This window comes from Manis javanica, chromosome 4 (assembly GCF_040802235.1).
Source record: "Manis javanica isolate MJ-LG chromosome 4, MJ_LKY, whole genome shotgun sequence".
NCBI classification, from domain to species: Eukaryota; Metazoa; Chordata; class Mammalia; order Pholidota; family Manidae; genus Manis; species Manis javanica.
The window spans coordinates 68,032,350-68,058,314 of record NC_133159.1 but is presented as its reverse complement, the minus strand read 5'-3'; the positions used below and the strand labels follow the sequence as shown (position 1 = coordinate 68,058,314).

General features: G+C 36.5%; 1 pseudogene; it reads left to right on the top strand.

The window, feature by feature from the left end:
• The first annotated feature begins 2,122 nt into the window (after nucleotides 1-2,122).
• LOC108393037 (claudin-6-like) lies at nucleotides 2,123-2,715 on the top strand (annotated as a pseudogene).
• Nucleotides 2,716-25,965: the final 23,250 nt, after the last annotated feature.

Here is a 25,965-nt window from a genome sequence, read left to right as displayed (position 1 = left end):
ACAGGGATCTAAGTACCTACAGTAGAAATGGGTTCATGTGAGAATGGTATGCTGGAAGAACTTTAAAAATTCAGTATCCACTGAATATAAAATAAAAGTGATGAGAGAAAAGAAGAAAATCTACAGTAATGTATTTATAAGATTAAGAGTTCAAAGACAGACTGCTTGTATTTGAAGCCTCACTGTGCCACTTACTCATTATAGCACTGAAGCAAGTTATTTAACCTCTCTGGGCTCCAGTTTATTTATCTGTGAAACAGAAAAAAATGGTATTGCACTTGGTGTATTGAGTATTCAATGAGGCACAAATGTAAGGAATTGAGCATAAAGTCTGATAAACAAGCCCTCAATAAATGCTAGTTGCTGTTGTTCAGCTTGTGAAATAAGCAGGGAAGAGATCATTATCAGTGTTGCAGGGCACATCTGGGAACTAGATACCCCACATACTCCCTACAACCTTTGAGACATTATTATTGCTAATCACTTTATGAATTTTATCATTATCATTACAAATGAATACTTTTCCTGTTCCCAGAATCATTTCAATGATATTGAATAGAAAAATCGATGTGCTGGCCTTGTGTCAGTCCAAGGAGAAGTGAGGGTAAGAGGGTAAGGGTAGGGGTGGGGAATTGTGAACTATCTTAATTAAAGAAATGCTGAAAACAGGGTTTATTTTATCAACAGAAACAATTTAAAAGTATGTTTGTGGTAAGCGTACATAAAGACTCAATAAATTACAGGTGATTAAAATAAAACAATGAATATAATAAGCATATTTTACTTATTGTATTTGAACATAATATTTTATTAGAACATTATATGCATATATACACCCATACACACACACACACACACACACATATATATATTTTAAATGGTTGCCTGATTTTTTGTTATCAAGAAGTTCTGCAACATTGTTACAATGTATCTCCCCACCTCCTCATCTAGTACCCCTTACCTGTTCTAGGAAAGGGACAATCTAAATTTCAATGAATTTGTGAACCTGGATAATTGGAATAATTACCTTAATTCTCCAGTAAAAAAAAGCTATCTTAAAGAAATCTTCTTTGATTGGCATGTGTCTGCATTAAAAAAAAATATATCAACAAAAGAGGTGTTTAGTGTAATTATTAACTTTCACTGCATGACACAATATTGGCCATTAAGGGCCCCAAACCTGGAGATATAGTATACCTTAATACAAACTCTTTTCTGGTCACTTGGAGGGCAATACTCACTGACTATTAACTAAATATCAACTATGCAAATAATCATCTGTAAAATTATGCATCTATTTCTAATAGGGTGAGGAGGGTTATTTTAAGCTTAGTTAAATCTTTTGTGCTTCCTCTTGTTCATTTGTTGCATTGTCTCTTTTTGGCACAAAAGTGTCAACAGGTGTAACAAAGTTTAAATGGATGCCTGATGCCAACTGCTTCTCTAGTTCTGGCATGAGAAAGGACCTCCTGTAAGATGAGCTGCCTCCTGAAGCATTTTGTTAGCTGTCATTGGCTAGAACTCATGTCATAGTACAAGAGGCCAGCCAACTTCGCAGTAGGCAACCAGCCATCCAAACAGATGGGCATGGGTTTGGCAGCCAAGAGGCCAAGTATACATAATGAATATAGGTACCAAGGCTTCATTCCCAACTGGAATTCCTGAGAAGTCTGTTTGTATTGATATCACATAAGTTGCTGTGATGGCTTCAATCACTTTCTTAAGGCACATATGACATTACATACTTATTCTAATAAACATTTCAATACTTTTGATTTGGTTATTGAAAACATTAGGAAAGGTAGAAAATTAGAGTGGGAAAAGGAGCATTTTAAAGGAAAAACTGAGTATAAAAAAAAATTGGGTTACATATGCTTACGTCCATGTGACGAAGCTAACTTTTATGGTAACTTTATAGTGCTCTCTGACAGCACAACTATTCTTACAGCCAGAATTTTGAGGTTGTCTGTGATAAAACATAGAACAAAACTAAATGGATTACAGGCAATTAAAGCATAAAAATAATGCTTCTTAATCTTTAAATAAAAACTTTATGGACACTCAGCAGGCTCCTGGAAAGCGCTTCTTCACAGCGGCTCTCAACCTCAACCTCAACCTCATCATGGCCTCTGCTGTTCTGCAAATCCCAGGGATCATTCTGACACTGCCTGGGTGAATGCCCTGGTGTCCTGGGCCCTGCCCTTATGGAAGGTGGCTGCCTTCATCGGCAACAACACCGTGGTGGTCCAGGTGTTGACCCATCTGGCCAGATGCAGTACAAAGTGTACGACTTGCTGCTGGCACTGCCCCAGGACCCGCAGGCTGCCAGTGCCCTCTGTGTCATCAACCTCTTTGTGGCCCTGTTCTGCCTGCTGGTCTACCTTGCTGGGGCCAAGTGCACCACCTGTGTGGAGGACAGGACTCCAAGGCCTGTCAGGTGCTCACCTCTGGGATCATCTTTGTCATCTCAGGGGTCCTGATTCTGATCCCCATCTGCTGGATGGCCTACACCTTCATCCAGGATCTATACAAACCCCTGCTGGCTGAGGCCCAGACGCCAGAACCGAGGGCCTCCTTCTGCTTGGCTGGGAAGCCTCTGGGCTCCTGTTGCTGGGTGAGGCACTGTTCTGCTGCTCCTGCCCCTCTGGGGAGTCCCATGGCTCCAGCCATTACATAGCCCACTACTCCACATCTGCCCCACATGCCACCTCATAGGATCCCCCTGAGTGCCTCCCCACTAAGAATTACTTCTAATTTGGGTGGAGAAGTGGAGGCTCCCTTGGCAGGTAGCCTAACCCCTTGAGCTGGAGCCATAGAGATGGTGATCCACTGCAGCTTTGGGATTGTTTTTTCTTTTGTTTTTGTTTTTTTTTGGAGGGGTGTATTTTTTAATCCATTTGGCAACTCAGCAAGAAGAGACTTGGGCTCCCACTGGGGTTCTGCTGCCAGTGTTCCTCACCTTTGTACAATGGAGCCAAAGAGGTGATGTTTCCACATTTCTGGATCTTGCTCCACCCTGGACATCCCCATCTCAGAGGTCAACCTGAAGCTGTGGGCGCAGCATGAAGGCTGTTTGCTGTCCAGGTGCTTTAGGCCTGTCCCCATGATTTCTTGTTGCTATAGGGACAGGGCCTCACTGGGCTTGCAGGGATAAGCCTCCCTCTGCTGTTCAGACCTCTGGAACCCTCAGGGACTCTTGAGCCTCACATAGCCTCCAGTAAAGCAGGTGATAAGTTACTAAAGAACAACCCACCTCAAGTCTTCTGGCCTCTGCCTCTTCCATCCTGAGTCACATTCCAGCTGTGCTGTAGACCCCTGACCCTCCACTTCTAGCCCTTGTACAATTTTACCCTGCCCTGTCACACTCACCAATTTTACTTAATAAAACATCTTTTGTTATTTGCAAAAAACAAATAAACAAAAACTCTATTGATCCTTGTCTTACTGTTGCTACTTTTCTCAGTGCTTAATTTGTATTCAGTACATGATTGTAGAATAAATGTATAGTTAATAATTCTCTGGTTGAGATGAAATATTTGTCACGTGTCAAGTAAGTTCAGTGTAATATAAGACATAGAACATTAGACAAGAGTGAACTTGACTGAATTTCTGATGACTTAGAGGGTGCATTAAAATAAAAACTCAGTCTAAGTGTATGGATGTTTGAATGAAATCTGTTGACAGTATTTGCATTTGGAATATTTTTCAGTGTCAAATATACCAGATTGATCTCATGTGTATTTTAAATATATACAAAGAGATAGACACAGACCATCTACTGGTTTGTAAACACACATATATTTCCTAACCCTCTGTCTCCTGACATATACTTAAAGCTGTGACAGCTACTCACAAAAAAGCACACCTAATGTCCAGATCTTGGTTTCTATATACCATTCTCCAGTAAAAGGAGACAGGGTTCCTTGGAGAAATTATTGATTCTGGGCTGGGGCAGGAAATAAATATGAACCTGGAGCAGTAAGGAGGTGCTTAAAGAAAAAAAAAAGGATAGGGTCATGTCAAAAAGGATAAAAAGGATTTAGAGTCACCCTAAAAGAGACCCCAATGGTGAAAGCTGAAACTTTTTGACAATAAGGTGAATAATAGTAGTATTGGATAATACGGCAACAATAAGAACAAATGTTAATGGTTCCATACTTATGTAAAAAAAATGATTAATAAACAAATGGTGGAGAAGGACTACACCTTCCTCATAGAATTCCAAGTAATAAATGTATAAAGAATGAAGAAAATAGAAAATCACAACTAGAATATTGCTGTAGTAATCGCAGCATGCAAACCTACTGACGAATGTAAAAATTGGGTAAAACTTTGAAGTTAAATAGGATATTTGCATTGCCTCCAAGAATCTCCCACAAATATTAGTTAATTGTTATAAACTGTTTGCAATCCTTCTACCAGGGGCTGGGCTGAGTGAGGGAGATATTATCTCTTGAGTATGGACTGGACTAAGTAAATTGCTTCCAAAGAAAGGAGCACGGAAAGGGAAAGACAGTGGAGAAATTTGGAAGACAGCACCTTAACCAAGTAATAAAGATTAACATCACCAGGACGAAGTCATGTTGACATGCATATCCCAATATGGTGTGACGAAAGGAGCACTTCACCTCTGTGCTGCTCTCCTCCAAATACGTAAGTTCTGTTTAATCATGAGAAGACATCAAACAAACCCAAATAGAAGGACATTCTACAAAATGCCTGACCAGCACTCTTTGGAAATGCCACATAATGAAAACCAACAAATGCGAAGAATTATCACTGCTTTGGGGTACCTTAAGAGATATGATAACTAAATAAAGCATGGCATACTGGATTGGATCCATGAACTGATCAGAATGTTTAGTGGGAAACCTGGTGAAGTCTGAATAAAGTCCCTGGCTCTGTTAACAGTATCATACTACTGTTAATTTTTTAGCTTTGAAAAATGTTCCATGGTTTATATAAGGTTTAACATTAGGAGAAGCTGGGTATAGTGTATACAGGAACTTTCTTTAATATCATTGCAGCTTTTCTGTAAGTTAAATTTACTTTTAAACTTAAAATGTTGGATTGAAAAAATAATATCAATTTATTCACGTATAATTTCTCTTGGATTTAGAAAATGAGAGTAGAATGTAAACACGATTTTGTTTACATGATTGATTGTTTTGAAGCAAGAATTCCCTGTACTGTTATTAGTACTATAAATGTAAATTATCCTGGTAAAAACTTTGTTCTTCAATTCAAATATTTATTGGAAGGTGTTACAATTAGGATTATCATATTCAGACCAAGATGTAACAATAGAAATAAATATAGCTATTACATATTTTTTCATCCTTCAAGAAAAATCGACTTTGCAGACTTTGTTTTTACTCACAAACTGTTACAGATGATCATGTAAGGGTCACTATTTTCTTCCATGAATATGAATCACATACAAAGGCCCACATATGAGACATATAGGTAGGAATGGAAAATAATGGTTCATATTGTAATAATTATTTTATAACCAATATTTGACATTGTTTTCCATGAAAATCTGAAATGGACATTGAAATCTAACTTAATCTTAAAAGTCCCTTCAAAAATAACCACAAACATAACTACTTAAAGAGGAATATATTTTTACAGCTAGTGAAAACTGCTTAGTTAAAAAAAAAAATCATTTAAAATAGATTGGTAAAATCCTAAAGTACTCTCCAGACCCTACCTGTGAGCCTTCCTGGACTAAGGCATCTGAAGAACAATATATTCCTATAGATCACTTAAAAACTCACAAACCTCTGAACATACAACTTCAGAAAATTTGAGTTTTATATTTGCTGGAAATAAAAAGTTATACTGTGTTTGCTGAAGAGTGGGGGTTTGGCAATGATCACATAAAAAAAGTCTGGGTGTGGTCTTAGTTCAAGTTCTTTTATTTTTAAACATCTTGAATATTATAAGAAATTCTCAATGAAATCTCCAAATTCAAACTATATTCAGAAAGTGCATAATCACAAAAAGATTTGCTATAATTTTTTTTAACTGAATTTTCACAATTTCACTACATTTCACCAAATAGGAAATTTGTGGGTAAATACATGTTTGAATTTGGGAAGATGGGTTGATTGAGGGAAGAAGATCTAGAAGAAGGAAATGTCACCGACTCTAATTTAAACATTTTAGATTAATATTCAGGGTCTTTCTTGTCTGACCTAGGTTTATTTTTGAAGTCATTCAGGTCAGGAAGTACTTGATTGCAAGGAAATAACCAGGACAGTTCAAACTAGCTCAAACAAACAAACAAGGGTTTTTTCTGAGGGTTGAATTAATTTTAAGAATACAAAGGCCCACATATGAGACATATAGGTAGGAATGGAAAATAATGGTTCATATTGTAATAATTATTTTATAACCAATATTTGACATTGTTTTCCATGTACCTGTCACTAAGAGCTCACAACAGCCCAAGGTAAATCTTGTTTCTACTTCACCTTACAACTAGAAGGTTTATTAACTTTCCCATGTATCAACACATTTTTTGAACAAAGAGTTGGGATTGACTCTTGGTGGTCTAGTTTCAGAGACCATCTATTGCAATATTCTACATTATTTCATTGTTTAGCTTCATTTCCCTCTTCATTCAGCTCTCTTCTGCTTCCCCATAATGACCATAGTTTGCACATGTCTTCAGTTTGTCACTGCACTTCTTCTGATTCCATGGTCTTTCTGTTTTTCTTCCTAAAGCTAAATGATTCAGTCGAACAATGTTCTTGTTTCAAATTTCTGGAAAATATAATCTGGTTCATCCAGGCTGTGTCAGGTATCGATCCCTGATCTTATCAGGTGAGGGAGGGAGGGGATAGGAGGGAGGAGGACAGATTTGAATCACTTTATGCAAACATACTAGACCTATTCCTTTAGATTCTAGAGTTTTGGAAGTGGTACAAGAATGTAGATGGAATGGTGAGCATCTTCCTCCATTTATCTTCCTATTCTTACTTTTTATACCTATTTTACAAATCCTTTGCAGAAGTCACCCAGATAGATTTGTCAGTATTTAAACACTAGATCTAAAGCATTCCTACATGAGCACTTCTGCTCACTCTATTTTTCTGGACTGTAATTTAATCTGTCCTTATGACTTAAACCCTCTGATTATTATCAGTACAAGGTTCAAACTATGAAGTACTTCCCACCTCTGAACTCCAACAGACCTTGCCTTATCAGATGCTTGGAGATTTATGAGATTGTTTCTTATATCATTATTTATGTTTTTATTAGTGTATATTTATCCTTAGTCACATCAATTAATCAAGACACAAGTTTCTTGAGATCACAATCTATGTATTTGAATATACTTTCCAACCACAACTGTAGCAATGTTGTACGTTGACTGATGTACCAAAAGAGAGAAAGGAAGGAAGGGAGGGAGGGAGGGAAGGAAGGAAGGAAGGAAGGAAGGAAGGAAGGAAGGAAGGAAGGAAGGAAGGAAGGAAGGAAGGAAGGAAGGAAGGAAGGAAGAAAGGAAGGAAGGAAGGAAGGAAGGAAGGAAGGAGGATGGGAGGGAGGGAGGGAGGAAGGAAGGAAGGAAGGAGGGAGGGTGGGAGGGAGGGAGGGAGGAAGGAAGGAAGGAAGGGAGGAAGGAAAGATCCAAAAAGTACAATTAGAATAGAAGATAGAGGCTGTTGGATGGAGGGAATATGAAGATAGTTAAAAGTTGAGCTTTCATTTCATTTTGACTCATTTTATAATCCTTTATAGCAAATAGAATTGAATTTAAAGTCCTCATGAATAAAGACTTTTCCCTTCAGTACTCAAGTTTCATCTAGTTCCAGGTAAACTTTGGCTGTTGGTAGATATTTCAATGTCACAAAAAGTGTAAGTTAAGTATTAAGTTTGTTTAAATGTTCTAATGCCAGTGATAAGTCTCATAAAATTTTAAGTTTTAATCTGAGATTATAAAATACAAAAAAGTATCAAGTATATATTTTAACTGGTAACATATATGTTCTAATCTATGACTCTATTAGTCTAAATCTTCTTAAAAATTAACAATATATTTGCTTCATTATTTCCATTACTATTTGATATCCTTCATTATTTTATAGAATTAGAATACGTTTTTTGACTGATTGAGACAGAAAGTCATTTCAGATAGTTTGGACTTGTTTCCCTGACTCCATTTCTGAAAATCCTACTCTGTGAGTGCTGGTTGCCTGTCCCATCTGAGGACTCCTAAAGACAGAGATGGGGAGCGGTTGACGTCCATGGCAGTTTGCCTTAGATTCTACTGGGTATGTTTAATCTGTTCTAAATGGTCACTTAGGTTTAGTTCCGTGAGAGAATTTAACCCTAGAGATTTTAGGCAAAATGTCTATTTTCAGAGTTACAGCCATTCAGTTATTAAAAAAAAAAAAAGTGTATTTAGCACCTGTTTTGTGTCATCATTCCAGGTTTGGCCCAGAACAAAACTGTCACACAAGTGATGCTTGACATTGCCAAGCACTTCATGTCTCCCTTCATTATGAACCCACTCCTCAGGTCTCCAAAGCTGCATCCTGATGGGCTAGCACCACAGTACAGCACCTTGCCTTAACTCTTTCTTCTTAAGAAGTACTCCAGACTCATTCTTAGATAGGCAGTATATATATTTTTTTTCACAAGAAATTTTCAAAGATATATTATGTTATTCTAGTAAGGTGTTCAAACTTTAAGTACCTGTACTAAGAAAAAAGAAAGAAATTTACACTGTGACCTAATGAGGGCATGTGTGTACCTGAAATGAATTTTATGCAACAAAATTTACACCTAAAGCTAAAAAAAAAAATCACAGTTAATACTAGATATGATTTTATTAATAATGAAGTGTGACATTGCATTCTATTTCATTTTCTTAAATTACCAATCAGAACCAACTAAATTTATCTGAAGACTTACTAAAGTGTCACCAACAGGAGTGACCTCACTGGAGGGCGTTTCTGGCATGAAAGTGGCTTTAGGCATACCTCAAATTATACAAAGTAGGGACCTGCTGCTCTCTAACATTCACCCACGTGTCCCAGACATTTCTACTTTGTTGTGACAAAGGGCCTTCTGAGTATAACAGAGTTTGGACAAAAGTGAAGACGCCAGCTGAGAGAAGCTTACATCTTTAAGGAGTCCTTTAATTCTCTTTCTATCATTTAGACTCCACAGGATTCTTGGGGAAGGCTTCACTGAGCAAGTGAACACTGAGAAATTCATCTGGGTATCCAAAAAAGTGATGAATATGCAATTTTGCCTCCAGATACAGCTCCAGTCTCCTCCTTCCTGCAGTCAAATGAGTATATTCTTATTGAGTTTCTCCCATGGTGTTTTTAAGTGAAGTTTAAATAGGCATCATGACCGAAAAGTTATTTTTTCCATGCTCAAGTCTAATGCAATCAGACTCCTTACTGAGTAATGAATATGGAAATTAGATAATCGGACTATAGCACAAGTTTAAAATGAACTCCAAAAATATAAATAAATAATGATGAAGGATGTGGGTAACTCTGTGAGTTACCCTGAGTAACTCTGAGTGAGAGTATATGCTAGCAGTTGCTTCAGGGAATATATATACATATATTTGGATCCAATAATTCTTAAAACAATTGTTTTGTCCTCCTATAATTGAATATGACTATGAACAGTTCTGGTATAAGGACCTGAGAAGTACCCTGGCCTTGATTAAAAATATTTCTGCACTGTACTTAGAAATCTTAAGTAGTTATATTCCTAATTTAGTGAATGGTTTTGGTGAAATGTCTCTTAAAAGTTAGGGTATAAAATAAGGGGCCTGCCAGTGTATTTCATGCTCTATAATTATGTTCTTTCAGTTTTATTTTTAAATCCACTGACCCAATAAGCCAGGTTTAGCCAAATAGAAAGTGAACAACATTTATTACACTGCTATGGGCATTTCCTCTTGTCTTCTTCAATCCTCTTAATTTCTGAGTTTCTTGATTTCTTACTATTTTGATTTTGTGTATATGGTCACCTCTGGTTATGGTTATGCAAGTGATAGACAGCTCGATCAATAGATTCTACACTTGTCTTGTTCATTACATAGTAACTTTCCTAAGGAGAAGGATTAAATCCTTACTTCCTTCACAGTGATCTTTAGCTCCCACTGTTCTGTTCATAAATATGCTCAGTAACTGCTGTTTATGTGCTGACCAGCTGCTCATAAATGAAATATTTTATAGATTCTTCCTAGAATAAGGTTTTAAGAAGGTCAAAACTGAGTTAACCTTTCAGCTAAACTATTCTAATAAATCCAAACTTAAATCAAGTCAGATACTCAGGAGTAGAAAGAAGTTTCCTTGAAGTCATAATGCAAGACAGCCAGTCAAAGCTATGTACTTGCATATCAAATATTGGAGTTTAGTATCTATATCTAGTTGTTAAGTATGTATACAGAAAACTTAGATCAGATGATAGATTATATTTAGGAACAGATTCAGAATTAGTTTCAAATTGGCAGGAGGTGTGGCATAGAAATGTTCATGCTTTGATCAGTCTAAGTGCATGTGTAAAGATTTATATATACAAACAAACACAAGATGAGAGAGAGAGAGAATACATATACCAGATTAGTAGAATAATTTAAAAAATATATAAGCTAAGCTTAAGGACATTTTAACAGTCATCTTCTATGTTATTATGTCATATGAACTTGAGATCAACTGCTTATTTCAAAGGAACAAAACATAAAATGTACTATATACATATTCTGTCATTAACATATTCTGCTCCTGATGAATATAAAAATTCTTAAAAAAAACCTGAGGTTTATTTTTTAACATCGTGCTAATAACTAGGCTTAAAATCTTTTCTGTGTGCCTTCTGGTAGTTGGATAGCTAGCTCTAAGACAGATAGCTTTGCTAAGTTAAAAAAGAAAAAGGAAAAGAAGAGAGAAAGAGAGAGAGAAAGAGAGAGAGAAAGAAAGAAAAAGAAAAGGAAGCATGCTATTTCTTTACCTGAAAACACAATAATTAGACCAGACATGTTCCAAACTTCTGCACCCACCTCTGAGAATCCTCCCTCATGAGCAGCTGTGCTCTGGGGGCCTGGGCTGGAGGAATGGGAGAAGAACCCTGTCAAGGTCAAAGGAGAAAGGCCAAAGGCTGGCTGCTCTCTGTGTGTGAGTTCACTTGGGAAAGTGCCTCTCATTCTTTCAGCCCAAAATAAGAAAAGTAATTATTTGGTTTATTTGGCAAAACAGCAAACAACTTAAATAATAAATGAATTAGAATAATAGGTGCTGGTTTTCCATATATTAATTCTACTTACCCATGGATTCAAGCCTGAAATTGCTCTTTTTTACCCATTCCTCCTGTATAGCTATGGCACTTCACTAAACTCCGTTTACTTTACCTTCAAAATGAATGTCTAATCTATACTTTTCTTTCCACCTCTAATGCCACCATCCCTCCTATGCTAAGTCATCACTATTTCCCGTTTGAAACATAGCCTCGTAATATGCTTTCCCACTTCCACTCTTACTCTCTTTTAATACACTATTAACATAACAACTAGTGTGGCCTTTGAAGAACTTCTCAAATCTTCCCAGATCGCTCATTTAAAGTAGGTATTCCTTATTCTTTCCCATCGAGTTTTACTCTTTTCCTTCCACTTAGCAGAATTTGCAATTACACTTGTTTGTTTGCCTGTCTCATCAAACTGTAAACTCACAGAGGGCTAAGATCTTGTCCCAGCATTGCATCCAAAACCCAGCATGATGTCTGAAGCCTAAAATGTGCTTATACAATATCTGCTGAATGGATTAACTAATGAGTTGTTATGTTAATAACCAACTGAACCAATTCATTAAGTCATTCATAAATTATAGCAGATTATCTGGATATAGATTTTTGTCTCTACCTAAGGAGTTGGAATAGGACCTTAAGCACTTTTTTGAGGTTAGTTTGGATTATTCTCCATCCAAGTGATAAACAATGCCTGTGGTCTTATTTATTAATTCTAAAATCATATTTTTTTATCTTTCAAATCGCAGTACTCATCTTGCCTGATCTACAACGATCAGTGATCTCCACTTTATCATAATTGCAGGGGGATATTTTAAACTTCTTTTGGAAGAAAATTTCTTTCTGAAGAGGATCTAAAGGGAAAACCATCCACTGATGAAAAAGATGAGCAGGCAATTTCCAATTTAAAAATGTTAAACATCCATTCCTTAAACAGCTCAGAACTTTAAGAATAATCCAGTGTAACTATATCATTTTCAATATCCTACCTAGGTCAGACCTGGTGAGAGCCCGAGAGAGGCAGCTGGTTGAGCAACTTATTCATGGCCTGTCTAATCGGTGATGACTGGAATAAAAGATTAAATTTCCTTCAGAATGACAGAAGGATTCCTGAACCAACCCCTATCCAAGCCATGTAACTGGAATCACTTAACAGCCAGTTGGCAAATTAAGTTCCCTCTCTGGCTCCTGGAACAATCTTCCCAGGGAGAGGAAATGTATGCTCTTTAGCCTAATGACACAGAAGTGAGCCAAAGGCAGCTTGCTGCTCGTTCACCTATGATACTGGAGCTGCTTTCTGGATTCTGTCTGGATCCTTATGACCAAATCTCCTGAATCCAGATCTGTTCACTAGTGATTTGGAAATTGGGAATTCTTGCCTTGCAATCTTGACTGGAAAAACTTTTCCTCTACCAGGGACTCTTTCCCTGACATACTACTTCAGAGCTTGTTCTCTGGGGCCAGCCAGATCTGAGTGTGAGGTCTCAGTGCATAAATGCTGTGATTTTTTTGCACAAATTATGTAACCTCTCTCAATTTTAGTATTCTCACCTGTGTAGAGATTATAAGAGCAGTTTTCTCATAGGAATATTGTGGGGATTAATTGTGATTAGGCATGTGGTGTGTTTAGGACTGCTTTGAAAGTAGTGGAACTTCTGTCCCTGAAAGTGATCAAGCAGTGGCTGGTGGCCCATGTCTGTATCATCCTCAGATGCGGGATGCCATCCCTGTGTCACAAGGCAGAACTCTATTTTCCCACCTTCCTGAACCTATCCTTCACTACTGTTTTCTGTCAGTAAATGTAACTATCATCTACCAAACTGCTCAGGTCCTAATCTCAGGAGCTGCTCTCTCTGTCACTCCTCACACATTAACTTTCAGCAAGTACTATGGGCTCAATCTCACAGCATTTCCTGAACTACACACTTCCCATAATTTTCATTCCTAACCAAGTGCAAGTTTCTATCATCTCTTCTCTGGATTATTGTATTAGTTTCCTGATCTCTGTTTTAGTCTTATTGCCCAAAGGTCCCATTTGTACCTTTATAAATCAATATATAAATATTAATTTATATAAATATATAAACCTTGCCATAGCACTTCTTTGCTCAAAACCATACAAAGCCTTTTAATTTTATGTTTGAATAAAATCTGATCTTCTTATCATGGTCTTCAAGACCCTCCTAATCTGGTCTGCAACTAACTCTTTGGCCTCATTCCCTTGACATCTTGCCCTTGCTCAATTTTCTTAACATCTCTTTTCCTCATACATGATGAGTTTGTTATTACCTCTGAGCCTTTGCACTTGTGGTTCCCTATGTCTGGAACACACCTTTCCTAGTTCTTTTCCTGGAGAACCAGTTCTCATTATTTAGATGTCAATTTCAAAGTTGTTTTCCCTATTACATTTCTTTGAGTAGGATGCCCCTTCCCCACTCACCAGTCACTCTGCATCCCAATCCTGTCATCTGTTTTCTCCACAGCAGTCATCACTATCTGATTTTTTTTCCCATCTCAGCTCTTCATTCTGCCAAAATATTCCCCTATAATTTCAAGAGTCCTCATATCCCCAATTTGTAGAACAGTGAAAGCACATGGTAGATCCTTCATAAATATGGGATGCATCTTATTTAATGAATGAGATTTATGAGTTTGCACTCATTTGCTCTGCTAATTGGTGCTAGAAATGATGTGAAGAAAGAAAGCATAAAAAGAAGGGTTCATTCTACAAAAGCCTCTTGCTACCTTTTCAACAATTAGAACCACACCCAACAATTTGACAGGTACTATAGACCTGACCTTTATGAAGTGCACCTACGGCTGAGACTGGAACGTCATCATTTTGTTTCCACCACATCTTCATGCTTAAATAAAACAACAGCTGGCAACAAGAGTAGCACTTCGAAAACAAAGACAGGAATAGTTTCCTGGACATTTATTTCTCTAACTATTTTTAGAATAGTTGATGATCTACATTTTTTTCCTATGGAGAATACATACTTAAAGAGCATTTAATAATTTTTAAAACATGAACATAAATGCTAGCAGTAAAAACAATAATTTATTCTCTGCTAATTTCCATTCTCTCTCCTGAAGGTTTGCATTTCAAACTAATTACTTTGTATGCTCAATGAAGTAAGATTGTTTGGTTTTCAAAGTTTAGGTATGTCCCCACTTCTTCCTGCCCCCAAATGAAAGGAAACAGTTCACATAATTTTTCTGTACAATAATTAAATAATGTACCACTCATCTTAGAGAAGGAAGAGACTATATCTCCGTGGAGCGCCTATGAGCGATGGTATGTAGTTAAAAGTCAGTACAAGATGCGTAATCCCCAAGGTTCTGAAACATTCATTTTTGAATACCTAAGGAACAAGGATATTATTGATCACAAACAAGACTGAAGAGGGCATACTTACAGTATGACACTTCACTTTTATAACTATGAAAGTTTAGGTTTGGGTAGACAAAATAGAGCACAGAATTGATACTGCTAATGAATGCAAACAGCATGGACATGGCAGTTTGTCCTATAGCATTTGATTTCTTCAAAGAAAAATGTTTCAAGTCTCTTTGCCTGTGTTTCTATCTCTGTGCCCAGAAAAATATGAGAATAATGTAATAATAAAAAGAATGTTATTATCTGTTAGGAAGATAGTATATTTTCATACACTTTTATGATCTTGAAGTAACCAGACATGAAAAGATTTATAGAACAAAACTTAAAACAAAACAAAACAAAACAAAACAAAAGAAAACAAAAAAAGAAGAGATAAAATGGAGGCAGATGATTGGATTCATTTATTAATATGATTGATTTCTTTTTTTTTAAGGTTCCACATGTAAGTGACACCATGTATTATTTGTCTTCCTCTGTCTGACTTACTGCACTTAGCATGATGCCCTCCAGCTTTATCCATGTTGTCACAAATGGCAGGTCTTTCACAGTGTTGTCAATTATACCTCAGTAGAGCTGAAAAGAAAAAGTTTAAAAGATGCAAATAGACCTTACATTATATTTTAAAGAAAAGCTTTTAGTTAAAAAAAAAAAACCCATGCTTGCATATTTGGAAATCTGTCTTTTTATACATACCTGTAAATGTGCAGTTTTTACATATGGATCAGAATATGTACACAGAGACATGATCCTCACTGTAGAGCAATGCAAAAGTTGGAAATACAAGTTACCAACTGATATTCACTTCCCAGTCATGTGACTCTATGGCAGTTGAATGGTGAATTTGATTTAGATTAAATGTTTGATACCTTTTAGGCCCTATGCATGTAATTTCCCAGCTACCTAAAATATTTTTAATGATTTCCACATGGCATATACCGACTGTTGTGCGGAAAGTGTATGGGACCGTTTCTGTGATGGTGAGCTGCAGCATCAGTGAAGAGATGGGTGAGTGATTGTGGATAGCTACTCTGTGGTCGAGTGAAGAATGTCTCAGAAGACAAAAGTAGATTTGAAGTAATATCGTGAAATTGATGAAGATAACCAATATACATTAAATAATTAGTTCTAATATGATAATAAAGACAATCTTGTTGAGAAGACACTCAGCCTGTAATCTGGATGTTGAGAGAAGCACAATGAAACTGAAATGTATTTAAGTCTCCAAATTAGATGTCAAGAGTCTGGGCACTAAAGATTTTTTCTCTACTATGGAAAAATCTCTTTAAGTCCTGACATAGGGATTATAATTAAATATATATATATATATATAAAATTTGGACAACTTGCTATTTAGTTCCCAAATAATATATATTAGAAGATTAAAAGTGACCCACAGGAAGGGGCTACAGTTAAATTCAATGACCTGTGAGCCATGTTAATTGGACAGCAAGGGGAAAATCAGAAAGATTTGAAATGTGTAAGAAGGAACTCAAGGAGCTCCTTGAGCTTAAAATTATATTTTAGACCCATTTAGTGTATGATCTTATACACTTCCTTACAGATTGGTAAATAATAAACATATAGATGTAAGTATCTCTTAAAGACATCAGTTCTATTTAACAAATTTTAAGTTCCTTGAGCCAAGGACTGAGCCTTCACAGTTACATCCTCAATGTAAGTGCAGCAGCTGGCACCTAATAGGGGCCCAGTAAGAGCCATGTTGTTGAACTACTGAATTTATCTTTCAAACTCTAGGGAGAATATATGTTCTCTGAATATTTTTTTATCTAACTATTGACACCCTCATACTTGGAAGACTTCAGTGGAAGTCTTTATGTTGATCACAGTCATTAGTAACTAACCGTATTGCTAATAGATGCACCATGGCTGGTTTTCTAAATAGTAGGTTCTAAATGAGGATTTGCTGTGTGGCTTGTACATGAGTAATTTTCTGTGTCACCTTGGACAATTCACTTAAGCTCTGTGTGACACAGATTTCCCATCTGTGAAATGAGAGTAACACCAACTATCTCCTGCCTACTTCACAGGAATATTGTGTCCCTACCTGCGATAATGGCTATATACCATTTGGAGCTTACTGGAGAAAAGCACTATTTAATTACAATTATTATTATTTCCTAGAGAGAGTTAATGATAATGGGGGGAAGAAGAGATATCATCCAAGTTATGTTTAAATGCATTGCAGGTAGGAGGGAAGAAGGCAAAAATAAACCATAACTAAAATTCTATGCCTAAGTAAACTCAATTGACTTATTTTTGCTTTGGATTACCAAAAATTAGAATATTTCTTTTAAAGAGACAAAACTGAAATGTTGAAATAAAAGTGTAATAATAAAAAATGTTTTTTGTGATTTTTATCTGAACAAGGGAAAAAGAATAAAAAAACAGAAAAAAATTATCAAGAAAGAAAATTTTAATAGGTTTCTAGTTCACTTTTTACAGACAAGTGCCTTATAGTTATATGTTTGTGGCTTATCCACTTTCCTAGATACTATCTAGGTTAAATCTGCACCCCTGGGCAGAGTTCTCCCTTGTCTGTGTGTTTCTGGGTCAAGTCCCTCTTTCTGTGCCCTCTCCCTCAGGAAGTTTTTATGTCAAGGAATGAAAACTAATTTTAATATTAGCCTAAGGTAAACATAATTAGAAGGGTAAATTTTCTGCCAAAAGTGGGGGAAATTATACAATGCATTTCCAACTCAAATGTAATTTGCATAAAGAACCTATGTCTTATACTTCTCCAAAGTATCATCATATTAGAGAAGCTCAAGGTTAGATATCATCCATACATGATTATCACTTGTCCAATGAGGAGAGTATCTTTGAAAATAGTTTTTGAAGTCACTAAGCGTGCATTTTCTTGCAATATATTCAACAAATCTCCTCCAACTTATCAACAAATTTCAACACTGCATAGAAATACATAGAGAACTCTTTAAATATTTAGTATCTATAAAATATAATTCAGGTAATTGAAAAATAAGAAAATTAAGGAAATATAAGAAAAAAGGGAAATAAGGAGAATAATTATTTAACAGTGGAGTGACTTAATGAATAGGGATAGAAAATTGGGCACCAACAGTATAGGTAGGGGCCACTTGAGGACAGGAAGGTATTGCGTTTTTCATCATTGTTGTCTGCCAGTCAACAGAGGAAAAGCTCTGCAGGTCACTGGAGAATGAAGGGAAGGATAGGAAAGGTAAGGAGTAAAGCAAGCCTCAAATTAGTATCAGAAAAAAAAAGAAAAGAAAGAAAAGTCAGACTGGCAGAAGGAAAAAGGTATGTGAGTAATGAAAAAATTTCGTGTAGCTTTCTAAAAAAACTTGATTTTTTGGAGTCCTATACATATACGATTTCAGATCATTATAATTTTCACAGTTATTCTTTTTCCTATTTTTTAGTGTTTTCTAGTCAAACTAATTTCTGTTTTGATCCTTTCCTTATGCATGTGTTCACATGCTTGTATGTTTTTAGTCTTTACGTTTAATTAGGATAGGGGAATGATTTCCTAATTGGCAACAAAAGGATCACCCACCCAGATGGCAGCTGGGTTTTTCAGATCTCTGACAAACAGGGGTGATTGGAAGCTCAACATCCAGGCTGGGGATCCCACCCCTGCCCAATGGCCTTCTGTGCCACAGGATGTCAGACTCAGGACGGAGAGAAGAACAGAATTCCAAGACAGAGAACACTCACTGTGCAACAAGAATGGATAAACTCCAAACACATTTTACAGTGTTTCCATCGCACATTTTCTCCCATTGGTGTTGGTCTTCTCTTGCAAGTAGCTTTTAGACATAAGCCCCACTCATGCCACCGGTGGATCCTAACAGAGTGATAGCCCAGATTTGACTCCGTCCCTCCCTTCAGATCTAGGAGCTCTCCCCTCACTGCTTCTACGAACTGAGTGCCAAAGAGCTTCCTGAAGCAACCTGAAAGGAAAGTCAATCCTAAGGAACAATTTTATGTTTACTTTCACAGTTCACGATCCACAGCTGAAGACAAACTTGGGTGCTTTAGAAAGAGTTTGGCGTAGTGCTCTGTTTAATCGATAGGTATTCTTTTAAAGATCTGTGTTTAAGAGACTTCAGGTGTTTCAGCGACTTGAAGTAGCAAAGCTGGGATCTATAGCATCTCGTGATACAACTTCCTGAGAAATAACCCTCATGTGAAGCAGCAGAGGCTGGATTCTATCTCTGGGTGTCTCTTTGGGAGCCGGGAATAAACTGCATAAGCAATTTCTAGAGGAGCAAATGATCTCTACAACAACAAAATTTAAAAACAGCAAACCAAAATAGGCAAATTCTCCTGAACCCTTTGATCTTAGTCCTCCTATACAAATGGGTCTGTGATTTTAATGGGGTTTAATGGATATTAGGCACAGAAAAGAAACTAACTTGCTCAGTGAATTGAGGGAATAAGTTGTATATTTCTGTGATTTTCGAAGACAAGAAAAGTTTGTCAACAGGCTGATCTTACCCATCTAAGATTATTAATGACTTTCAAGGCTTCAGAGCTTGGAAGTATATTGTTCCCAAGATTTCATATTATTCTGTCTCTGTTTATATCTCCCTGGTAGACACACACTCCACTTTAAACGAGGAACCCTTCCTAAGAGACAGCTGCAAAGGATTCGATTTATGCACACAAGCCTTGAAATAAGACAAATCCTAACCTTTAATTATGAATTACTGCCTAAGTTTCAAGGAGTGTGAAAGGGAGTGGAAAAGCAATGAGAAAATCATGTGAGTTTTTTTTTTTTTAAGGTGACAAAATCTTGAGGTCGATTTAACAGGGGTTCTTTGACTTTAAAAGTCACAGGATGAGAGCTCTTGTAAAAAAAGATCGCAGAGGTCACACTGGCAAGGATAAACAATCATTCTTAAGTCCTTTGTTTCAGGCCACAGTGAAACTTCATCCCCGAGGTGTTCCTGTCTGTCCATGCACGCCTGTGGATCTCTAGCCATTTCTCTAGACCCGGTGCTGGCTTACAAGCACAGAGCTCCTGACTGCAAGGCATTTGATTTCTGGTAATTAATCAGCTCATCATACATGCTGTGTTTTTCCCCGAGGCCCAGCTCAAGTGAGTGATCCAAATCTGGCTTCAGGAGAAAAAGTATTTATGCTTTGAGCGCACAGAGTGAAACACTGATAAACAGTTCTTGGTAAAACATTGCATTCAGATGGTATTATTTTTCTTTTTAAGACATAAGTTGTCTTAAAAAGAAAAATACATAGCAAAAAGTCAAACCAAAACAAAAGTCAAACAAAAACATGTTGGATGCTCTTTAAACAGAAAACATTTTGCCCTCATAAAGAGAATTATCAAAATTTGCTGGTGTTTGTGAGTTTGGTCCCACAGCCTTTTAAAGTGTTTCCCCAGAATGTTAATGTTCATTTTTTAAACACCTTTTTGTTCGAATTTTTATCCAAACAGTATTTTATGTCAGAATTTCTTGTCCAGTTTTTCTCTGTAATAGCCCAATTACTACTAATTTTATCAGTCGTTGTGAACAATCTGAACTTACATTAACAATTCTTCATATCTACAGATTTGGCAACTTTCATTCTTTTCAATTACTTGTCTGCTTCAACAGCCATTTGTAAAGTCAGATTTTGTTATTAGAATAGAGAATACCCTCATTTATTTGTCTTGCAGGTAATTTTGAGCCTTTTTATTTTTATAAATAATATATTCCTATAATGGGCTACCTTTTTTTGCCAATTATTCTGCTCAAAACTGAAGTAAATCAATCGGTTGTCAAAAGTATTTCTGAATTGGCTATACCTGATTTATAGAAGCTACACATGAACATTAAACAGTGGGAAACATGGCATATAAAATATATAACAAACTTTAATGATTTTGAAGTCAGCATGAATTTCAAGTACTGCCAGTCCTCACAATTTTCTCTAAGTCTGATAATATTACTCATTGCTATGATGGAATGGTCTGAAGAGGTTGGTTCTTTGGGATATCTGATTTATAGCATTATAATGATAGGCTTCATCAAAGTTTCTCAAGATTTTGTTTTCCAGGAGAGATTTAGAGATTCTGGAGACACTTTTGATTGTTGCAGCTAAAGAGGGGAGCTATTACTGGCATCTAACATATACAGGTCAGGAATGCTTCTAAACATTTTATAATACATGTGACATACCCCCAGAACAAAGAATAATGAGATATGAAATACCCATAGTGCCAAGATTAAGAAACCCTGGCTTACATATATATGTATAATATTTAATTTTTATTTTAAATATAAATAAAGGGATATAGAAAGTATACATATCATAACTCTACAACTTTAACATATTTCCCAAATTGAAGACAACCATGTAAATAATAGCAAGATCAAATGAAACAAGATGATCAACATTCTAGAAGCCCCTTCATGCTCCTTACTAGCCCATAATCCCTCCAAAATGTAACCTCAATCCTGATTTCTAAGAGTATCTACAAAGAATCACAGGGTAAGTGTCATATGTACATGTTATATAAGCTATATAGACACACTTCTCTTTCTGTTTGAATCCTCAGGGCCACTGAATCCTACAAATTGGAGGTGGGACTTACTCTGGCTTGGGGAGAACTGAAGGACTTTGAGTTTACTCTGCATTTATTGAGGGTTACCATTTATTATTACTTAAGCATTGAAAGGGAAGGTAGTTATATCCAGTGCATGTCTGTTTACACACCTTCACCCTACTTCATTTCATGATTGTTGGGCCCGCTATTGCCAGGTGATGGAAAAACCTGGTCTCTGGGTCAGAGTCAGAAGCGTTGCCATTATGCTTGAGGTAGACCAGGATTCATAAAAGAAAGCAGACAAGGGCTGGTCTATAAAATAAAATGAAGAAGTGTGCTCTGAGCTTTTGTTTGTTTTACTTCAAACGTACTCAACATACAGAAAGAGAGCCCTTGAAGCCACGAGTAAATGATGCAGACTCCTAGCCAAATGCAAACAAGGGCCTTATGTGTCATGTCTTGTATCCATGTGCTGTTTTCAATTTTTCCTGCCTCTTAGTTCTAAGCATACCATCCACATAAATGAAATAAACCACATTGGGTTAAGCTTAAGTTAAATATCAAAATCACTACATGCTGACCATGAAAACTCACTCATGCTGAACATTTGTGGGTTATCAGGATCAAAGAAACCCTTGATATTTATCAAAAAATTTGGCCCACCATGGTTTAGCCTTCATTAACCTTGAATGTATTTGAAGAGCTCAATGGAGCTAATGGAGGCCAAGCCTGAACTGAATTTTTTTAAATTTAGGAAAACACTTATTCTCTTGATGAGATAGGGATCAGTTTTTAAATATTAAAAAAGGGCAGAATAACATAAGGTTCACACATGCTATTTGGTTGACTGAATACAATGAGCTCTCTGCAGGACCGATTTATTCTTTGTACATGAAGAGACACAGGAGCAAATATGTCTTTTATAGAAGGCTTCTAATACTGATTTGAGGCACTATGGGAAATCATACTGAATCTAGAACACACAATTTTTCTGGTTTAGATCCCAAATTATTTTAAATGAGGACAAGTTCACCCAGTTGTAATCATGGGCTACAGACATGGGAATAAACAGAGAAACTCCCCCAACAGTTTCACTTAACATATCTATTGCCCACAAGAAAACCTGAGTGAGGAGGCGATTTCCCCTGAATCAGAGACAAGGAAAAGTTTACTTTAAAAAAGGTCCTATTTGTTTATGGAACCAATGCCTTGCTACATACAAAGTGGTTAGAGAGTCTATTATTTTATTTAAAAAAAATTCAACACTGTGATTACTGGTGTGTTTATTGTCCTTTATCATATTAATGTATTTCTTACTTGGGAGCAGGGATATTTCATTTACTGTAACTGTTAGAGAATAGTCTTGTTGGAGGTGAGGATTGGGGAAGGGTGAGATGGAGAAAAAAATATGGATCATTTGAATCAAAATGCTAAAGAGATCACAATGAGATATCACCTCACACCAGTTAGGATGGTCAGCATCCAAAAGACAAGAAACAACAAATGCTGGTGAGGATGCAGAGAAAGGGGGAACCCTCCTACACTGTTGTTGGGAATGTAAATTAGTTCAACAGTTGTGGAAAGCAATATGGAAGTTCCTTAAAAAACCAAAAATAGAAATACCATTCAACCCAGAAATTCTACTCCTAGGAATTTACCCAAAGAAAACAAGATCCCTCTGATTGGAAAGACATATGCACTCCTATGTTTATCTCAGCACTATTTACAGTAGCCACAATATAGAAGCAACCTAAGTGTCCATCAGTAGATGAATGGACAAAGAAGAGGTGGTACATGTACACAATGGAATATTATTCAGCCATAAAAAGAAAAGCAATCCTACTATTTGCAAAAACATGGATGGAGCTAGAGGGTGTTATGTTCAGTGAAATAAGCCAGATGGAGAAAGACAAGTACCAAATGACTTCACTCATTTGTGAAGTATAAAAACAAAACTAACCTGAAGGAACAAAAACAGCAGCAGACTCACAGACTCCGAGAAGGGATTAACAGTTAACAAAGGCGAGGGGTTTGGGAGGAGGGATGGGGAGGAAGAAAGACATTAAGGGGTACTATAACTCAGAATCAAAATAAAGGTACGTCGTGAGGAAGGCAGAACAACATGGAGAAGACAAGTAATGACTCAATAGAACCTTATTATGCTGATGGATAGTGCCTGCAATGGGGTGGCACAGGTGAGGGCTTGATAATATGGGTGAATGTTAAAACCACAATGTTGTTCATATGAAACCTTCATCATAAGATTGTATATCAATGGCACTTTAATAAAAAAATGCTAAAGATATTTTTCAGATGATTTCCTGGTATGAGGGAAACAGTCTGCATCAGAAAAGGGTAGACAGAAATGGAGGGAGAAACTCACAATTTCAATCAGAATATAAAAACTTCCCAGGTAAATATTTAGCATGGTACTTATGATCACATGATTTTAAATATGTCATCTTATTTAGATATAAAACAAAACATTTTTTTTCTATGAAATTATGCTTAGGAAAAAAAATCACTTGCTCTTAGAGATTTTGCTTCTTTCATTAAATGTCCATTATTTATACAACAATAGTAGAGATTTGCCATTTTCCTCTTCAGGCACAATTTAATTCAGTGCTGCATTACTTTCAAGGTCAGTTTTCTCTTCTGCAACTCTGAAAACATTGTTTTGGTAATAGAGTTGCCTGTGCATAGTAAGTATGCAATGCTATAATTATTTTAAACTATCACTATTTCTCTAATTGTAAAATCAGGAATCAAGCCAACTTTAATGCCGTGTGAGTTTACCCCTGTATTTTTCCTATTAGCCCAAGGAACTCCTTGCAAACTAAGGTATACATACCTGCAAACATGCACAGGAATCCATTGGTGAGAAAGTTACCCATTTATCTTAAAACAGTGTTTCCCTAAGTGCGGTCAGGGGATTAACTGCTTCAAATTCCCTGAGAAGCAGGAGATAGTTGGCAAAATGTAGATTTGGCCCTACTGTAATTCTATTAAATCAGAATATCTGAATGTTGTGCCTAGCAAAATGCATTTGAATATGTTTGTGAGTAATTCTTAGGTAAAGTTTGAGACTCACAGCTCTAGAAAAAGCTGGTATGTTTAAAACATCTGTAAAACTACCATTTCTCTAAGGAAATTGGAAATATTAAACAAAATCTATTTGGAAGGCATTCAGAGAGAAACAAATAGCTTTGGTAGGAAATATCTAGATGCAAAATAATTTCAGGGAAAAAAGTTTCTCTTTTATATATTGTCAAAGCTTTAGTTTTAACATGTAAACAGATGTCTGGATTAAAATTTTTTTTTACTTATATAAACCTACCATCTCCACACAATTAAGCTAACCTTGAAGTAGGGTTAGTATCCATTTTTCTGTTGAGGAAACCCAGGCTCAGAGATGTGACTTAGTCAAGGTCTCACAGCAGCAAACTGTGAAGCTGTCATTTGTTTATATTAGGCAATCTGATGCTCCATTCATAGTCCCTTGTTCATTTTTCCTATTTAAATATTATAGGATATTAAATCTGATTTTTAGTTAAAATTGAAGATGAAAAGGAAAGATGTTAGATAACCCCTCATTCTGATCTCAGCCTATACCTCCACTGTCTGATTGGCAGGGGTCCTGGTACTTTAATTTTCTTTCAGTCAGGTTCACCATGGAAGATACTAGTTCTTATTTAAGGGCTGAAGAGCTGAGCTTGAGCCTGAGCCTGAGTGTACCACTGAGGAAGCTCCATTGGGCTACTCCAAGAGGAAGATTCATACCCCATGAATGTCAGCATTCATACAGGGAGGACATGGAGGTCATCGCCAGTCAGTACTAGCCACAGAAATAGCAACACAAGGGAGGTGGGTACAGTGCAATGGATGCTTCTATCTCCACTCTTGTTCCTCATCCCAGAAGCTCAGTCTCCGTTGGGAGAGGAAGAGCTCGAAGAAGCAGATACATGATTGAAGTTTAAACCAACTCCAATGGAGTTTTGTCAAAAGCTTTTTGACAATATATTTACTGATAAATATATTGACAAAATATATTTGGCAAAATATTTACTGATAAATATTTACCAATTTGAGGAATCTCATTACTCTCTTTGAGTGCTAAGTCATCAAAATTTAATGCAACCTGACTAGTAGCAGTGACTGAGGAGCACTATTATACCACCTGTCTCTCAAGTAAGACTTCTCAGTAAGCTGTTTATGTAAACTACATATTTCAAATAGAATTCCTCCAACATATTCTTTGAACTTATGCTGAGAATTCATAGTAAGTATAGTGAGGTCTTGTAAGTACCTCCAGATACTTCCTAAGGTCTAGAATACAGGAAAGGGAGCTCAAGTATATATGACAGCATATTCTTAACACATAATCGTGTAAAGAATATTAAAACATGTTTTGACTTTAAAACTGGGCCAAATGTTTATGGGCTTTTAAAAAAAATAGACCCTTTTGATGCCAGTCATCTTCTATCACGTGCATGTAGGCTTGCCAGTAATAATTCACCTAAGGCTATGCGTGTTGGAACCAAAGCTTCTCTGTGGCAGTCTTATTTCTTAAGACTTATTTCTTAAGTCTTATTTCTTAAGTCTTATTTCTTAAGTTATTGCTGTGGCAGCAATAAACTCTTAATACCAAGCCAAGGGGTAAATATTATAATACCTTTTGTGCCGTAGATCAAGTAGTCTTTATCTACTAGCAAGGTTAATGTAGAATTCACTACACAGAAGA